At 38.2% G+C, this 19,270-nt stretch overlaps 1 protein-coding gene across 1 annotated transcript in view; it reads left to right on the plus strand.

Annotated features, from left to right (window-relative positions):
- The window catches only part of PREX2 (phosphatidylinositol-3,4,5-trisphosphate-dependent Rac exchange factor 2), a gene marked incomplete at its 3' end in the record, with an annotated part of 93,705 nt that overhangs the window by 27,312 nt on the left and 47,123 nt on the right, over window positions 1-19,270 (plus strand). The window lies entirely within an intron of this gene.

The following is a 19,270-nucleotide window of genomic DNA, read 5'->3' on the forward strand; positions in this document are numbered from 1 at the left end:
GTAAATAGATCTTGTTATACATGGGAGAAGATCATTACTGTTGTTGTCCTTTTAGATTTACAGAGCTGGTGGTTAAGGTTCATGATTCTATGACCTTTTTTTTTTTTTTTTTTCAAATGTGGCTTTCTATTGTAACTTCTTAATAATTATTTTTTAAGAAAAAGGAAGACAGTGATCTTTCCAAGCCAGTGACATAAAAATTGCTGTAGCTCAAGACATCACTTAAAAATCTCCTCATTTCTAAAGCAAAAAACTTCTTATAAAAATTCACTTTAAAACCTAACAGAAGTTTCTATTTGAAATCTGGGATATTTCATTTTCATGTTTTTTATGCAGTTTAAAGGTGAAAGTTAGCATTTGGTAGGAAGTGGACTGGCAGGTTTTGCATTTCAGACTTGCTGCAAATTTTATGAGAAACACCTACATAGAAAACAGATAACAAACAACTTAATTCTGATGCAAGAATTAAGGTATTTCCAAAATGGGCTGCTTCTAGCACTTAATGTGTGAACACTTAAACAAAAGCTTTAAAAGAAAATTTCAAAGCTCTGTGCTTCTAAAAAACTTGGACACCAATGGGAATTCAATGTGCACATCAGTTGTAAAACTATTTACTAAAAAATATCCCTGTAGAATAGTAAGAGTACTCTCAAGCTTTTAGCCCTATGTAAATTCTTGTATCATGGACATAATTCTGAGTGTCTTCCATTTAGGTAGTAAGTGAGGTGACTTACATTTCTCACATGGTCTCTGCTTTTTCATCTTTTCTGCAGTGTGGGAGAGCATGGACAGTTGAGTGTTTTGTTTCAGGAGTGTTATGGGTTTTTTTTTTTGTTTAAATACTCTTGTTGCTATGTTTTTGTTAAGGGAAGACAAAATCAAAGGAATGCGTTCCGCACTTGAAGTGGAAGGTGACCAAGAGAGCAACGTGCCTTATTTCCTGCAAGAACATCAGGAAATGCTTCTTGTACAACCACTGGTTCTGCTCTTAAGTTTCTTCTTTTTGTATGACTTAATTAGACCCACACTTGCAGAGGGCTTCACAGAGCCTAGGGAGCAGAAATGTCCATCATAGCCATTATGCTGAAGCTTGACAGTCTGTTTCTTCATCAAGGGCATGTCTGTGTGTTTTCTTGAAGCCACATTACAACTCTGTAGAGAAGGTGAAGAGGTGTGATGTTTCCAGTTGATTTTGCAGCAGGGTTGTGTCTGTGTTCTGCGCTAGTTGGAGTTAGGCACTGAAGGCTTCCTGCCAGCGTCCATTTACACTTACATAGATCTGTTATGGGAATATGGGCCTTAATAAGTATTCCAGCTGAACATAAGTGGGTTTAATGAATTATGTGGCTTTACTCCTCTCAGTTTTTATTGTCCTTCATGGAAATTAAGCCTTTTAGTTGCATCTTTTCAGAACTCAGTTTTCTTCACAAAGAATGCCAGTTGATTATATACATAGAAGTTGTACTTTGTTGCAAATGTGTGGTGCCATCTCTTTTTCACTTTTGGCTTCTGCAGGAAAGGTTAATGTTGCAAATGTGTTGTTTGTCAAGTGCTTTCATATCCCTGGATGACCGTGCCTCTGTACAGAGGCATAATTTTTGTTCTCAAACTATTGAGAAGCTGATTTTTTTTGCACCTGTGTCGCCAGTAGTTTTAGAAAAAAGAACCAAACAAACAAAAAAATAAAAGGAGGTGGAGGAGAAAAAAGCCTGCAGTAAACACTGAGTAAGTAGCATCACCAGCCCTGGGCATGCTCTAGTGTGGCACAGTAAGGAGAGACTGTCCTTGACTTTGTGTCAGCCTGGAGTTAGCCAGCAGCCTCTTACCTTTGAGGTCTCTGACGTAATGCCCCTTTGAGAGCAGTGTTCCTCTAACATGAAAAAAAAGGGTTGAGTTCCTGCTTGCATCAGCACATCTTTATTGTTCTGGCTGCTTTCTCCAGCTTTTTCTTCTGGGAGTGAGGTTGAGTGAAACGATCTTTGGGGCTTTGTTTTCACAGAGCTTAGAAGAAAACGCTGGACCTTGAAAGTTCCTACTGTCTGACTGCGAAAAGAGAAAAGGGAAAAAAAGGGACAGGAACATGCCAATAGCTGCAAGTTAAATTAATACACTCTATTATTTATTACTCTTTTTCCAAAATACTACATTAAATTCTGTGGAAAAGAAGTTCTTTTTGCATCCCAAATAAGTAATTAACCAGCACTTTTATGAGCTTTTGAGACTCAAATCTGATATATTTAGCATAAAGACCTGTGGATAAGCAATAGAGTAAAACATTGACGCTGGATTTTGCCTTGCATAGGCTCTGACTGAAAGTTTGTGTTTGAAGAATATATTTCAGGAAGAGTGTTTATCCTTTGTAAAAATGAATGACAGTATACCCAGTTAGCAAAATAGCTTGATCCTGATATTCTAACCCACTATGAACCCAGGCAGATAATTGGAATCATGTAAGAGGACTCTAAAACATGTTGTAAAATTACTCTAGCCATCTGTCCATGCATAATGGAGTACTACAAGTGACAATATCCTGACAAAATCCAGCATTAACATTTTACTTTATATTTTGCTTAGAATAGCCTAGTTTAACATCATACAGTTAGTGTACTTTAAATGAGTAACGTGACATATTTATAGAAAATATGTGGCTGAATTCAGTTATTTTCCCTTGAAGTTCTTTTCATAGCATGAGAACTACAGGAGTAGGACTAGACCATACAGGTAGAACATGCCATTCATCAGGAAGGCCAAACAAGGGAACAAACCTGCTATCCACAATGTCAACAGTACCACAAAACCAAAAATCAGTAACCTGGAACAGAATATCCTCTCGATTATGCATCATTTTAATAATGATTTCACTGATCTCACCTATAGGGCTTCCTCATGTGAGAGAGTGCATTTGTAAATCTGTGTAATCTGTCAGTCGAGACTCCATGTAGGGTGGCTTTAGCCAGTGAGAAGTTACTCCACTTTGTAACAAATTTGGCATTTCAGGATACATTACAGATACTTTTTTACTAAGATACTAATGCCCTGTCTATCAGCCTTTCCTCTGCCTCCTCTGTACTATTTACTTCTTTGGAAAGCTCTTTCAAACTGTTTGATGAGAAAGTCTGTTATGTAGAGATAAAGGAATTCTAAAGAAAGTGCTTCATATTTATTATTTATTGGATTTAAATAGGCAGGAAATCTGCTGTGGGCTTCTGAAGCCTTAGTAATTGTTACCCAGGTATTTGTCTTTCTGTTGTGTCTCAGGTAATTTTCAAATGGCTAGAAAAACTGTTGTTATTTTGTACTTGGAATGCGTTGATTTTATTTAACATGCTAGTGGATCTGATAACACTTGATGTATTTGACTTTGTATCAGCATGTGTGAGTGTGAAGGCCACTAGCAAAGCACTTTGAAGTGATAGTCCTGTATGCATACTCTGAGGCACAGTGAAAAGTCAGCTTTTAGCAAAATTTGATTCAAGTTATTCATAACGTGAGTCGATTAAACAAGATTTGTCAACTCAGGATAAACATTTCAAACTGATGACAAAATGTTAATCTTTTTAAAGTAATTTTTTCATGGAAATCAATGACTAGGAACTTTTCTGAGAGCAAGACTTGGTTCGTAGAAGTAAGGCAAAAGCAGATGAGTGTACGTCCTCCTTCTTATCAAAGTTGTTGCTCGCTCCAACCAGAGGCAAACAGTAAAGCTGGGGATGTTTTCCTGTGGTCGAAAATGAATCCACTGGCATTCATGGGGATTGCAAAGCGCATACATAGTCTAAACACAGGAGCTGGGAGGTTTGTGTCTACTTGGCTTGTCTCTAGTGCCCACGAATCTTAGAAACCAGACACATCAGACCTTTGTGCAGATTTTTAAAACACTGGAAATGCTGAGACTAAATAGCCAAAAGGAGCTGCTGATAGTTTTCTTCTGGTGAGCATGGGAGCTTTCACAAGAATATTGCTCCCACTGGTCCAGTATTGTGAGCCAAGCTCGTTCAGACTCCGTTATTTTATCTGAATTGTACAAACTTTGCTACCTAATCTACAAAAGTTTTAAATAGTCCATAGCTCAGTAACCTGGCTATCTGTGAATTACCAGGAGCTCCTCTCTGAAAAACAGCACTATGCACTGACTTTCCACCAGATACACAGGAGGTTTTGGAATTTTAAGATGTCTGCATCTGCTTGCCCTACACTGTAATGTGTGATCCAGTGGAAAACCAGTGGTTCGGTTGGCTGCTAAGAAGGAGGCTTTGGGACACAAGATGTGAACTTTAGGCATTTGATCTAGATCATGGAATTCATGGAGAAAACTGGAAAAAGTGCGCTTTCAGAAGTAAGAGTAGAACTTCACCTCAGTTCCTCCACTGTCTAGGATGTGAACAGAAACAGGGCAAATACAATAAGCAAGGAGGTCCTCTGTTCTCCCTTATGGCGAGGGGAGGGGAAATGCGCATTCAGTTCTAATAAATGCTGAACACTTCAGGAAGAAGAGAGATTTGTTTTGTTTTGTTGTGTTTTCTCAGAAGATTCCCTGATATGGTAGTCTGGGAGGACCATGTAAGAATCTGATTATGTAGGAGCAGGAGACTCATGTCTATTGACTGCTTTGCTTGTTCTTTAATTTACAAAATTGCCAGTCCTTTGCATGCTGCTCCGATGAAGAATGCTGAGTAGCTATTGGGATGGATGCCAGACTGAGCATTGCACAGGGACTTGTCCAAGGTGCATTCAGAAACCCTTTTGGTTTCGCAGTGTGCTGTAATCCAGAACTTTACTCCTGGAATTTTTCATGTGCAGAAGAAATTTGACAAAAATGAGTACTGTGGGAGAAGCTGGCTCTGCAATTATAATATTCTTGCCCATTTGCTGAATGGGACCATATTATGAAATATTTTCAAATCAATGTCCTTTGCAACTTGATGTCCAGTTTTGGAAGAGAAAATAAAAATACAGAGTATTGTGGGGTATTTACAGAATGACTTAGTCCTGCTTTCTTGAGCATAATCAGTTGCGTAGGTAGATATTTCTGTAAAGCCTCACCAGTCGCTATTACCTGTTAACACACCAGCTGTGTGACAGAGAGGGTATGTACTTGTGATCTAGCAGCTAATCCCATCCTTTTTCTGTCTTAGCCCCTGAAAAAAGGCCCATGGTCAAGGCCTCTTTCTGCCTGAAAATACACTGTCTAATGCAGGATAAGATTACGTGACTGGAACAGTGACATTGGCTGTTAAATTCTACGTGCATTTGCCTTGCAAAGTGCTGATGTGTTGAGGGGTAGCTCAGCCAGGAGCAGCCCTGTCTTCACATGGGCTTTGGTTTCAGTTTGGCCCACTTTTCTGCACATGGAGACTTTTTAGAAAATTTATCTGTCAAGCTTGTTTATTTGAGCGTCATCTGGTTGCTCTAAGTCAGCGTGTTTTAAGTGTTGCCTATTTCCGAGCACTTACTCTGGCCCAGAAGGACTCTGTAGTGTTGAGGCCTCCACCCACCTTTGTTCCTTAGGTGAACTCTGATTTTTCAAAATAGGCAGGAAATGGTGCTCTTTTCCTTTGGTCCATTTCTTTGGAATACAATGAAAAAGAAGCGTCCTTGCTGTCTAAAGGATAGATGAAAAACAATATCTGGATGTCACCAATCCCTCTGGAAAATGAGACAAGCCCTCTGGTGCTCCCAGAAGGGATCCTGTGTCTGTGAGCAACCTGCAGCTCTCTGGATCTGGAAATTTCCACCCTCATGTATGACAGCTCTGTGTGCCAAAGCCTTGCCATATTGTCCTTAACAGTAAATGGAGGTATCTCTAGAAGAGTTTTCTGTTACAGCAGATGTTATATTTCTCTGTTATATATAACCAGGATGCCTGTCCACTCAGGGTTCAGAAGGAAAGTGTGCAGTATTCGCTGTGTTAAAAAACTTCCTTGAGATTTGATTTCTGTTCAATGTTCTTAGTCCTGGATGCTGAGTTTCCTTACAGAGAGAGTAAAATGTGATGTGCGCTTACTGTGCTTCATAGATAATGGCAGAGACTGCAAAGGAGAGAAGGAAATGTTCCCTAATACTGAATTAGTTGTTTTTTTCATGCCAGTGTTCAAAGTCATGTTGTTCAGCTGATTTATCTTGTTATAAAGGGAGCTCAGTTTTCTGTGATGGCTACTGTATTTCAAAAGTTGCTGCTTTTGAGTTGGTCATCCAGAGAAGGCTTACAGAGTCACTGATAAGGATTCACATTTTTCCTTAGCTCTTCAGTGGTAGAGTTAATCCTGTTATCCTGGACATAGAACAGAATTTGCAGAAAACCATTTAAATGATAGAAAATTATCAGTTATGTGGTTAGCAGTATCCCATGTTGGTCAGCAAAGAGTTTATCCTTGTTCTTGTGGCAGAAATTATAGTGGCAATATTAGGGCTGAGTCTGTATTGTGGATTTGTTATTTTCTGCACATTTGTTCAGGGCAATTCTGGTGAAGTACTGTATTAATGGAAAGGAAATTCCATTACAAATAATTTTAAAAATAGGATTAAGATGTAATGTAATAACAATAGAGGCCTAATTGTAAACTTCTTTTTTTTATTATTTGTTGGGCCCGAAGTGGTTTTCTCTTTAGATGACAACAGTTTAAATTAATGTATTGTTACCTAAATATTTACACTGTTTGGTCAGTAAATGTTCAGTATATTTAGGATAATTTTCATAGAGGTGCATTTTTATTACCCTTCTCTACCCAAATGAGCCACAGTTCTGCTCTTCCCCTCTGATTTGAGGGAAGTTGTGAAGCTGTTTCTGCCCTGCAACACCCTTTACAGCGTCTTTGGGATAAGAAAGTGTTTGGGCTGGGTAAGCATTTGGAGTACCAGCAGTGAGACTCCAATGTTTGCCCTTTTTGGAGGACGTGAGTTGAAGGAACAGAAACATGCTATCAAAACACAAGAAGTCAAATTATAGTCAGCAAACAGGATGATAAACTTCCTGCAAGCTTGTAGTTTACTGCTCAAGTTGATGTAATGATGATAAGTTGGTTTATGCATTTTTAGCTCCTCTTTTTAACTAGAACAACAAATTCAGCAGTACATACTGCTGCATCACCATTTAGTTGCTGAAATTTATTTTCTGACAAACATAGCTGTTTGTTTTAGTTGTGTATTTTATCCTTCTACTTAGTTTCAGTCCCTTGCAAACTCGAGAAGTCAAGACTAGTGCTTAGTTCCATAATTCGGTCAAAGATATTTTAAGGATGTGGGCTGCTGCTGCTATGTAATTGGCCATACTATTTTAGGATGGAAGGTGAAGGTCAAATCTCTTGGGAATGATGGTTTTGTTTGTCTGCAGAGATAACATCCATTCTGTAAATCATTGCACTACAGTCTTCACAGTAGAAGCAGCTAGAAAAATATTTTGAAATGAAACTCCGTCTCTTCTCAAAAAAATGCTTGTGGAAAGTTTCTAACTCTGTGGATTTGGCAACTTTTCCTCTTTACTTATCCCAGTTTCTTTCACATGCCACTGGAAAAAATCGAAGTCTAGCAATTAGTAACTTTTTAACAGGCAGTTTGGAGAAAGTAAGAGGAAAGACCAAGCAGTCTACTTTTCTTTTTGCTTCCTTCTGACAGGATTTCAGCCCGTTAATGTAAGTGTCCACTTCATTTGTGTGTGTGAAATATTAATTCTTCCTCTGGGCTTGTGCTTCCTAATTAAAGTTTTGCTTCTTTTTCCCTTCGTTTTTGGTATAATTGCGAATACTGTCCATCTAGAATGGCAGTAGTAGAGAGCAGCTTGCCCTGGCCTCACTGCCTCACTTGCCTGCTGGCCTGGTTCTTCCTATGGGCAGGATCTAAGAGAAGAAGGAAGATGAAGAGGTTTCTACCAGGATCGCATGTAGACCTGAAGGCTGTCAGACTTGATCTTGGTGCCAGCTCTCATCTTAAAGCTGCTCCCTAACTATACTGTTGCTCCTGAAGCAAACTTGCATGCATTTTCAAGCTGTCTCTAGCAGAAGGTTCATCCAGTGCCATGTCACAGAATGGACTGGTCATCTCCAACACAGCTATACTATTTCTTATAAGGGGGAAATCTGGCTTTGCAGTAGAAGAGCAACACCTTGTAGTGAAGAGATGGGTCTGTGATCGCAGTGGCTTTTATTGCCCAGTATCCGGGCCTATGCATGGGTCACTGGCTGTACGTTCAGTGCCTTCAGTTTGCCCAGGTAAAGCAAACTATAGTGGTCTATTATGGATATGAGGAAAACTTGCAGAGGCGTCATTTCCTCACCCAGAGGAAGGGCTGCAGGATCCAAAACTATTGAAGATGCTGGAAAACAATACTTGATATTTATTTATGGTTTCTTGATTTCCTGGTCTCACTAACACCATTGTTCCCTTGTATTGTTCTTAGAAGTCTGGGGTTTGAATGGTATAGAAATTTTTACTTTATTTATTTAATTTTTTTTTTGAGAACAGGAACTGAAAGTACACTTCTCACAACAAATTCATGAATGAAATAATAATAATAAAAAAGTTCCATATCCTTGTGTAACCTTATGTGGAAAGTCTCCGTGAGACTTCAGTTTGTGTAATGCATGTGGGTGTCTTGGTGAGCAGCAGTATGTCCTGCTATGAGCAGCATTCAGCGCTGTCTGACGCCGGTTGAGTATTAGCAGATGGCAGTTGCCACCAACGTGCTCTGCTGGTACTTGTCTGCAGTTATGGTGGAGGTATTTTGGTGAGGAGGGTGATTTGCATGATGTTTCGACAGCTGAATTTCTTCCTTTTTTAACTTACAAACTGTCCCTGTGGACCGATTGGGAGTGACAGGTATTTTTGTACCGTTTTTTACAGGCTTAGTACCTAAAAAAATCTCTGAATCCTCTCTGCTTCAAGTGGAGGATGGTTTAAAACTTCGATTATAACCTGAAGGAATGAGGCTCTTTTTTCAGGAAAATAATAAGCTCTCTCATGTTAAGGTCCCAGCATTCAAACGAAAAATTTCATTAAGAGAGCAACGAAAATTGTACTGCAATCAGGTTTTGGCTTCTGTTCCCTTATAAAAATTAATGAAAGGAGCAAGAACAGCCATGCAATCTTTGTGTTCCTGAAGAACACATGCTTCACAGACAGCGCAGTGAAATTGTGCAATTATGCTGGGAACTCATCAAAGCCAAAGACGGGCCATAGGCCTACAGAAGACCTACAAAAAAACAGAGTCTGTGCTTGAATAGGAAAGGGAGCAAGGACAAAAGAAAGTACCAGTGAGAAGGAAGCCTATGAGTGTGTGTGTAGTTATTTCTCCCCAGCATGCGTGTAGAATCCAGGACTTTATTTCTTGAAATTATTAATTCATTTAGCAATAAGGCAATCTAGTTAATGTGGATGAATTCAAATCACATGGCTTTATTTGTGCAGCTCTATTCTGGATGTGAACATGCTCCATTTATTTTTCTAAAATCATGTCCTTGGTGATCATTTTATCCTTCAAGAAAAGAAACCTCTTTGATGGAAGTAAACTGAGATTAGCATGTAAATATCCTGTGATATAATTAATGTTCAGCAGATGGTTAGATGGTAGCAGAAAGAAAAAATGTCGGAGAGCTGAATTTTTTTTCTCATATACTCTTTCTGATAGTTATCAAGCCAATAAAGAAATAAAAGATGAACTGTTCTTTGCATTTGCACAGTTGAAGCATCTCATGAATCAAATATAAGCCAGAAAAATATTATTAATGATTGCATTTCCATGGCAATTGGCTCAGAACCATATAGGCAGATGAAAATTCAGGACACCAATTCATGACAGGCAATAGGAGCATGTAAAAATCTTTTGTTTGTATGAAGCTGTGTGTAAAATAAAATAATTTAAATTTTGGTATGGTTGTATTCTTGTTGGAATGGAGTTAAGAGAACTAACACTAGCCTCTAATCTTCAGAAGCCAGTAGTTTCCTCATTTACTGATTTTATTCATTTTATTTAAGTCCTGGTTCAAAGTAAAAACTTAGTTTTTCAAGACAGGTTGCATGACTTGCATAGCTATAATCATACTTTTTCCATGGATGATACAAGAATTATTATTTTTATTTCAACACTTGAAAATATTTGTTTGGAAAAGGGAGTTTAAAGTCACAAACCATGTAAGTATACATGTGCCATTGCAGTGTTTATTAAATACTTTTTAAAAAAGAAATGTATTTTAATTAAAATACTTTCAGTTTTTCAAGGTGAATTTTAAGCCCGTTTCTTGTCAGCAGAATGTCTTCAATGGAGAATCAGTCCTGGTTGTAGTTTAGTCCTTTAACACTGCAGTAAGATGCAGCTGAATGAGGTCGTGTTCTTTCACTGAATGTCACTGGTTCCAGTGTTATCCTGAATCAGAAGTGCTGGGGTCTGGCCTGCAAATCTGAGAGCTGGGTCTGTGCCAGTGCATAGAAATTGTAAACCTCAGTTTACTGCTGCAGTCAGTTGGTGTTTCTCAGAATAGGCTGGTTGTTTGGTTTGTCCAGCCTATCTGCTCTTCATCATTTCCAAAGAAATTGAAATTGAGGCAAAATATTCCAAGAAGAGAAGCAGAGTTTGTCAGCTTCTCACAATAGAGTTGTGTGTTTCTCCTTCAAAGCAAATTTTTTTTTTTCAGACCTTCATGCCTTAAGTAATTACCATGGCTTAGGTCGGACTTGCTGCAAAGAATTACTTTGGTCAGCCTTGCTTTCCAGATAGGAGTGAATTCAGTGTTGTGTGCTGCCCTGGGAAGAGTTCATTGAGTAGCTGACAAGAAGATCCCATTACTGTTGAGAAATCCTTTAATTTGGTTTCATATCCATCATCTGACAAATACGGTATAAAGGGCAGGTGCTATATAAGCTGCTGTTGGTAGCAGTTAATGGAGCTCGGGTTTTGTAGACTATGTCCTGGTTTGTGATGGTGGGACATTCACATCACTGTTACATTTCATTTAAAATTTTGAAGTGAAAAAAATAGGAGTGATAGTAGGAGCTTTGAGTTTAAACAAATAGTAGAGATTTGAAGTTGTTTTATACAAGTGTACTAAGACTGTTTTTGTCTGATGACATTTTGTACTACAAGATTGTACAGCAAGAATAGGTATAATTCTCTCTGTAAATCATTCTTTTACATATAAGTAAGCATGTGTGTTTCTATGTTTTCTTGAATACCCACTACTAATACTATCTTCAGAAGTAGTCTGTCACTAAGTTTATTGCTGGATAGAGAAATACATTACAGCTGAAACTACTTTCTGACCTATGAGATCCTGCTCTCTGTGTTTGAATTCTCTTGTGAAGAAGATCCAGTTTCCCAGTGAATTTTTAAGAACTTCACGGTCTTACAAAAGAGGGGCAAAAAGAGAAAAAATTAAAAACTGCAGACTCATGTAATTTTACCCTGACAGGCATACATGACTTTGGCTCAGTTTATCTACCTGAATTCAAATATGCCCTTGAACTCTTACATCAAAAATTAACTGCTCTACATATCTGCGTAGAAGGAGAATTGCTGTTAAGAGAATCTGCTGTCAGAATGGATCTCCTAATCCAAAATGTGGGGTGTATCATTTTAGGTTTCAAATTAAGGGTCAAATTCATGGAGATGTTTCAGCCTCTTTGCTCATGGGGGCTATCATTAGAGCCCACTTCCATGACTGTTCTGGCTGCTTTGGCGGTTCTGGTACGTAATTTCTTCACAGTCTTAATTGAATCTATTTGTAGTTAATGCTACACATCTGAGGCCAGTGGAGAGGTTGCAGGTTGGTATTCTCTTGGAGTTTAAATAAATTCTGGTTTATTGTACATGAAATTGTAAGGGTGTTTTTCCCTATGATTTGGAGAACATGAAAGCATGTGAGTGCAGCCAAGATGCTTGAATGTATGAAAACTGCTCTAGTGAAATTATTTCAAAGGAATCTGGAAATGCAAATGTCAGTATCCTTAAATAGCGACATTGTTATACGTATATGTTGTCATTACTGGGCAGAGGTAAGCGTGCTTGCGACAACTGTAGAATTGTGGATTGACTTTAATTTTTGTTGTATTTCTTGGGAGCTTGCTCTCCATGATGTTTTTTTTTTTGGTATACCCTGCTTTTGTTGACAATAGCAAAGCCTTGCTTCTGGTCTGGGAGTGTTTGCTGCATTTTCAGGTCTATGACTTACAGGTTGTATCTATTCAATAATTCTGCATTACTGTAAGTGTTGCTGAACTAGTGGCTGAAATGAATTCAGAAGCCAAGAGCATCTTAATTGTCTGTGAAATAAGTAAAGTAAAGTAATACGGTTTTCTTAAAACCTTATTTTGCCTTGAAGATAAAGTTGTTTCACAATGCATTTAAATAGCAACATCATCATAGTACAGACCTGGGATGTCATTTAATTATGCACATTCTTCGTTTGGCATATTTTTAGGAGAAGCCAGAGCATATATCATTGTCTGAGAGTTTTTCCAAAATAAGACTGTTGTCTTATTAAGACTTGAAAATGTGACACATGATTTTTGCATTAAACGAGGCATTGTTGCATATGAGCCTGTTAAATTTGTACTATTTGATTACCCAAAGACCTATCTAAATGACAAGGGATAGGAATTAGGGGTATGTATCCCAGACATGAGAGAGGTTTCTTTATGTAGGGAACCACTCTAGTTTCTGCTGATTGGAAAATAACTTAAATGGGATGTTTCTGCTTTTTACTGTGATCAGGAGGGCACTTTTTGGAAGTAGAGTATTCACTACAGCTTCCCTGTAGGCTTAGTGAAGAATTGAAATTGGGAGAGAAACCTGCTGCTTCATTCTCTTCCCTACTTTGTGTTTTTCTTGGCAGAAATGTGCAAATACAAATGGCAGCCAGAATTGGCACTGAATAGTATTTGAGAAGTGCACTTTATTTATACAATTCTGGCAATAAAAACTGTAGAACTCTCAAACACTGTGATTCCTACTTAGCATCTAGTGGCATTAAACATTAAATAAACTCACAGTCAAGGACTGTACTATCCAATATTAGAAAAAAAATGTGTTATGTGTTGAAAACTGAGCATGTAAAAAGGGTTCAGTGGGTTTCCATTATGATTGCCTGTTGTAGTTTCAAGTTTTCTCAGTGTATAGGTAGAACGGTTGGGGTTTTTCGATTAGCTGCCTTAATAATCAAGGACTTAATATTCCATTCTCATTGGTGCTGAGTCATCTTTCCTCTTTTATTCAGATGCGGTCAGAATTAAGCTTTAAGTTTTAATTCTGAAAGTGAAGATGTGAAGTATTATTTTAGGTTTCACATAATTCATGATAAAGATTATGGCTCTCTTAATTCTGGTGGATGTTTTTGAGTCAGAAAAGAATCAAACTTGTTTTTACATAACTTAATGAACTTTGGGAAGATAAAGAAGGGAGATTAGCAGAAAATTACTTTCTTGTGGTATTTTCAGGATTTCTAAATATATCTCAAACCGAATCAGAAAGTCTGAAAGATTCTTTCAAGGGGATAATTTGTGACAAATATATCTCTCATCTTGACCATTTTACACTTTCTGAAGCTCATGAGGTGCTTTAAGCTAAAAAGGAATATAATTTGATGTGTAGAATTTTAAATTGTCTCCAAAATATTTTGGAAATGTTGAATTCTTTCAAACAGGTGTTCTCCTACTGAAAAAAAAAAGAAAATTCATCACTTTTGTAGTAAAAATTAGATGCAAATTCAAGAAAAAAATGCTTTTATTGATTAGAATAATCGGACATGTCTGCATAAAAGGAGCAGAAAGCATACTATGAGGTATAAAGCTTTCAAATGTGTCAATTCTTTTCTAATTATAATTGCAGTTTAATAGGGACATACTGTTACTTCTGGATCTACAATTGCTCTGAGGTTTCCTATTTTTTTGTTTTGATTTGCTGGTAGTGAACACAGCTGAATTCACTGAGATTTTCCAGTCAGAACCTAGTGTTCTGTAAATTCAGGAAACTGCTGACTTTTATGAGAGGTAGACTTTGTTTGGAGACGTCATTTCTTTTCCATTCCCACTCGATACAAGATCAGTTGTACGATTAGCAGTATATAACTCACTTTGTAAAATGCACCAACGGGACCACATGATGTATTACCAGAGGGAAATCCACATACACATGAACATTTTTTAATCCAGAGTATATTTTTTTCTTCATCAGGAAGTCTTCAAAATACAATAAAGATTAATCTTGTACTTCTTCAGAAACCTTCACAACTCTTTTGCCAGTGTATGGCCTTCTTCTAAAGCTCCAGCTAAGCTATATTTTAATCAAGAAAAAAAATTAGATTATCTTCTGGCAGCTTTCTGCATTTGGCTTCAGATTGCAGCAGCGTTTTGTGAGCCAGTCTGACATCCAGCCTCTGATTTGGTAATTCAGTTAGGCATGATCCGAACTGCCAGTGTGCGAGTAACTCCTTCATTATTCATCAGCCAGACTTGTATTGACCAGCAAGGCATAGCTAGTCCTCAGAAAACCAGTTTCCCCAAAACGGAGATATTAGATATGGTTGACAGGGTTCTTGACATCTGGGAAGAAAAGGGAATCTTCTGATTTGGGGCAGGAAAAGGTTCCTCTAAATCTTTTTGAGAATGGCTTCAGTACAAGGAAGAGGGTGGAGACATCTGTCTTCCTGCCTGGCTGAGGGTAACTGGACTTTGACCATAAATCTCTTGCTTTCATCTGCTGTGGAGCTGAAAGGAAGGAAGGGATCAAAAGTGAAAGCACAGCCATTGCTCAGGTGATTCTGGAGGTGGGGGGGATCAGTTTAGAGGGCACTTCCTTATCAAAGAAAGAGAGTGAGTTAGGAGTCTCAGTGAACATGAAAGGCTGAATAAGATGTGCAGTAAAAACTTGAAAAATATTGTCAGTGACTAGGGAAATACAGAAAAGGTGATCAAGATACAGGACAGGGTGAGGAAAGGTGTTCTTGCTCTTCTCTTGGAAGATGTTTTCTGATATGATGGAGAAATACTTTAGTAGAACAAAAAATTATACCTGATGGAGAAAGGGTTAAGATTATCCAAAAATGTGGCAAATATTCATAATGTATGAGAAGGTTATGAAGATCCATGTTTCTTCAATGCAGTAATTTTTGTGTGTGTAGGTGTTTACTTCTGAGTTCATGTTTACTTTAAGGAAAGAAGCCAGGGAAGCTCTTTCAGGCAGACTGACATCCCTTTGGGCCAGATGAATGGAGAGTGGAATAGTTTGGTCAGTTGTGAAAAGAAATTAGCACGAGAATGGGAAGTATTGCAGATGTGGCCCATCAATTCCCTTGTTCTTACAGGCGGCAGAATCTGAAGCCAGCTTTGAAAGTGGCTCTAGGTACAGCAGGGAAAAAAAGAGTATATCTGACCTTGGCTGATGCTCTCTCAGTGGCTTGTGATTCATCCAGTCCTGCGGGCAGGATGGGAGAAACAGGTGGTGCCTCAGCTGGTGAATTGCTGGAGAGAGAAGAAGAGTCTTTTGTTCGGAAGCAGAAGCCAGCAGGAGCAGCTACTGCCACTGCTCCTGGCACACGTTAATGGAAGAGGAGGGCAAGCACACAGTGCAAACCACAGCTGCTAGTGCTGCTGGAGTCTTCTCTATTGAATCTTATTATTATCATTATTATTTATTTGTGGCAAAATCAAGCAAAAGTCCTGCAACAAAACCCAGCATGGTGCTCTTCTGGAATCTGATGTGCATTAATTAGAGTGTGCCAAACCTCAGCCGGCAGTGCAAACTGCTACCTCGATGCCTGTCAGCTGAATTAGCCATGATAAGAAAATATATTTGGATAGTCACCTATAATCTTGAGCAGTTTTCTTCCCAAGTGTAGGCCTCTGTGTTCTCCCTAGGATTATTTGGAATATTGTGAAAAGAGCAAAATATTTTGCACCAGCCAGATGCCTGTAGATACACTAAGAATGTAAAGAGCAAACACGGAAACCCACAAGTATTTAATCTTTGTGTTTCTAAATTTGGGAACATAAGGCTACTATCGTAGATACTTTTAAAAATTGTAATATATAAACATTTTCCTTGTTGTGAGTAGCTTTGCTTAGGATTTTGTCTTTTGACACTGCAAAGTAAAATTTTATTCAGTTTTAATGTAGAAAGCATCTTGCTAGCTTTATTCAGCAGGCTTCAATTTAATAGATTGAGTGCTTCAGTTGAACTGGTTTTCCTAAAGTGAAAATATATAGGAAATGACCTTATTAAAAAATGAATATGTTTTTGCAGTTCAACTTTTTAATGTTTGTGACAGTATAGATTTAATGGTAGAAACAATGTTAAAAGTCTGAGGGGAAATAAGTAAGTTACTGTTTCTTTAATTCCTTTTTCAAACAAAAATTAATATTTCTCTCTAGGCTCACAAAAGTAGAATGATTGCCTTCCGAATACATCTATTTTGTGATCCAGGTGCTCTGACATAATTTCAGGACTTAATTTCTTATCTGTCGAGAAGACGAAAACTCTCTGTGCCCTGGGAGCCTTCTGCAGGCAGACTTGTCTTCCCTGATTTCATTCCAGATGTCAGAGAAGTCATTTGTGCTGTTGGCAGCTTCTTGTGCTATGGTGGTGGTTGTTTGTTGTTTTTTTTTTTTCAACAACACACAGAGGAACTATAGAGGAAAAAAAAAGTACCCCACCAAACAACACAACAATACTACCCTTATTTTGATAACAACAGAAGTAAAATCCCCATAACAGGAACTCAGTGTGCGTTCCCTGTGAAACGTGCTGCCTCGCAAAATGGCAGCAGATCAACAGACAGGCAAACACATTAATGTTTATCTGATGTAATGAACAGATTCTTTTATAAGTCTTTTAAGTCTTAATTTGCATTTTCAGTCTTTATGTTTGAGTTTTCAATCCCAGTGTTTCCTATAGTGTATTGCAGCAGTGTCAGGCAAAGGGTAAAAAAGAGTTGGAACAGAGACTAATTCAGAAAGTATGTGAAAATATTTTGCAGGTAATACATACACAATCATTAAAAAAAAAGGATGTAGTTTTCCTCATAAGTACTATTACTGTAGAATCTTCTTCAAATGTTCTGTGTATTCCTTTGCCACATTTCTCAAAGGTAGAGGTGAATTACCCTCCTCCTTACCAGCGCGGTACAAAGACTCTGAAACAGAAGGTTTTATGTCCCCAGTAGCACCCGAGTGGCGTCAGGGAACTTTAGCCCAAGCACATAGATATTTTACATGTAGCTGCTCCCGTATTTGAAAAGGTTCAGTTGGTACCCCATGTTTTGATCTGCAAGTTCATCAAACTTCTAAAGATCATCAGACTTCTAAAGATGTGCCTCTTTATGTTTAGAACTTCCTCAGCATTTTGGGGCATTTCTTCTCCTCTAAAGCAGCTACGTACTGGCCATTTAGATGCCATTTTTTGGTAATGAAGTTTCCAGTAGGACGCTTGAGAAAGTTTAGGTTTTTAATTTGTATTTCAAACTTTGTGTAGGCAGGGTTTTTAGCAATCTGAGTGGCTCAAGGATATTTCTAGAGCGACAAAGTTTTCTATAGATGGTTCTGAAAATTGGCAAATGAAACAGGTTTAATTTTTAAGGTAAATAACAAACATCCTCTCTTTTATCTTTCCTCTTCATCTGATCTTTTAAATTTAGACTGCTCTTTATGGTACCCAGCCAACTTGCTCCTCTGAAATGTATCATGGAAATCTCTTTTAACTCTGAATTCAGGAAATCAGCAGGGTCTGCTTGGCAGAGAGTGCCAGGGGCAGCGGATCTCCATTTGCAGTGCTGCAGCGGTGAATCTCTGTACTGCAGCAATGTAGCTAGAATGCTGGTAGCACAGGATGAAAATTTGGGAAATGATGTTATGTTTAAATCATATGGCTTTGCTGTTTCTTGAGAAAACTCAAAATTGAAGGTAAGTTAAGAGAAACTCTGGAATCCCCTTGAAAAGCTTTGTGAAAGTTGAGGAACACTCTCTAGGTGGCAGAGATCGTGAAGTGCAGAGAGATATGTGTTTTTATCAGTGCTTGATGTTGTGTTAAGAAGCATCTACACTAACGTGGGTGAATCTTGAAGTAACCTCAGCAAGACGTGCAGTATACTCCAGGAAACAAAGATGAGTCATGATTTACTGACATGTGTGCGTGGTAAATGAAATTGCATTAAGTTTGAGCTAATTTTTTTTAATGAGCCTGGGAATAATGTATGCCAATTGATTGCTACAGTTGTTTGCTCACTGAAGGAGCAGGGGCTATTTAGCTGTGTCCTTGCAATTTGTAATGCTTTGCTCCTTCACCTAATGTGGTCCTTAGTAATGAGTCTGGAGTTTGAGCAGCAGACTTGAAGTTATGGTAGAATTTTTAGCAACCACTCAGTGCTATTTCAGAGGAGTTTCTGACTTCTTTTGTGTGTCTGGTTCTTTAGTGAATCATAAGTTGTCTGAGATGTCCATTTTACTTTTCATTCTTTTTTTACAGGTGTGTTTTTTTTTTCTATGGTTAGTAATAGTTTATATAGTGTTAGTAATAGTTTATATATAGTCTTCAAAAGCTTCTATAAACTTCTGTTTCTTTTAGCTCAGCAGCTGTCAACTCCTGAGTGGTTTCTGGGCATCCTTATCTATTTTCCTTTGCAAGGCTGTTATTTCTATGTTGGGGTCCTCTTAAAGCTGTGTCTACAAATGACCTGCTTTTTATTTGTTTCCTGATTTTTGAAGAACTGTTCTTAGTTGTCCTCAGTTGATCAAATAATTCTGGAGTCTTTTGAGTAGTCATCTCTCTCTCAAACCAAGTTCAGAGACATTTATTTTTCCATAATCACAGTGCTGGATTAAGGTTATTTTACAGAGTAAGAAAAGAGATTACTTCTCCATCCTCCTGCCTCATGACAGCTGCCTGTTCTCCTAAGCAAAGTCCCAGAGCAGAGGTGGTGTGTGTATGGTGTCTCAGTGATCCAGGAAGGGAGTTGGTAAGGGCATTTGCATCATGGAAACCTGGGATTCATCATTGCTCTGCTCACTCATTACTCACTCCACAGCAGGTGAAGTCCACCAAGGATGGGTCTTGGTGGCAGGTAGATGGAGGTAGATATCTACATTCCTACCTGCACTCCCCTGAATTCTCTTACACCAGTTTTGTAGAAGACATGAGATTATTCGAATTATTTTGAGATATGTGTGGCATCATAGTGATCCTGTGTAAGTATGCTGAAAGATTTAAATGGTCACATCCATTGATTTGCGGGACATAGTGCATTGATTTGTTCAGGAAGCAAACCTGCATTGATAGTGAAAACAAGTGGCAAACCTT

Source organism: Mesitornis unicolor, unplaced genomic scaffold, assembly GCF_000695765.1.
Source record: "Mesitornis unicolor isolate BGI_N332 unplaced genomic scaffold, ASM69576v1 scaffold724, whole genome shotgun sequence".
In the NCBI taxonomy this organism is placed as follows: Eukaryota; Metazoa; Chordata; class Aves; order Mesitornithiformes; family Mesitornithidae; genus Mesitornis; species Mesitornis unicolor.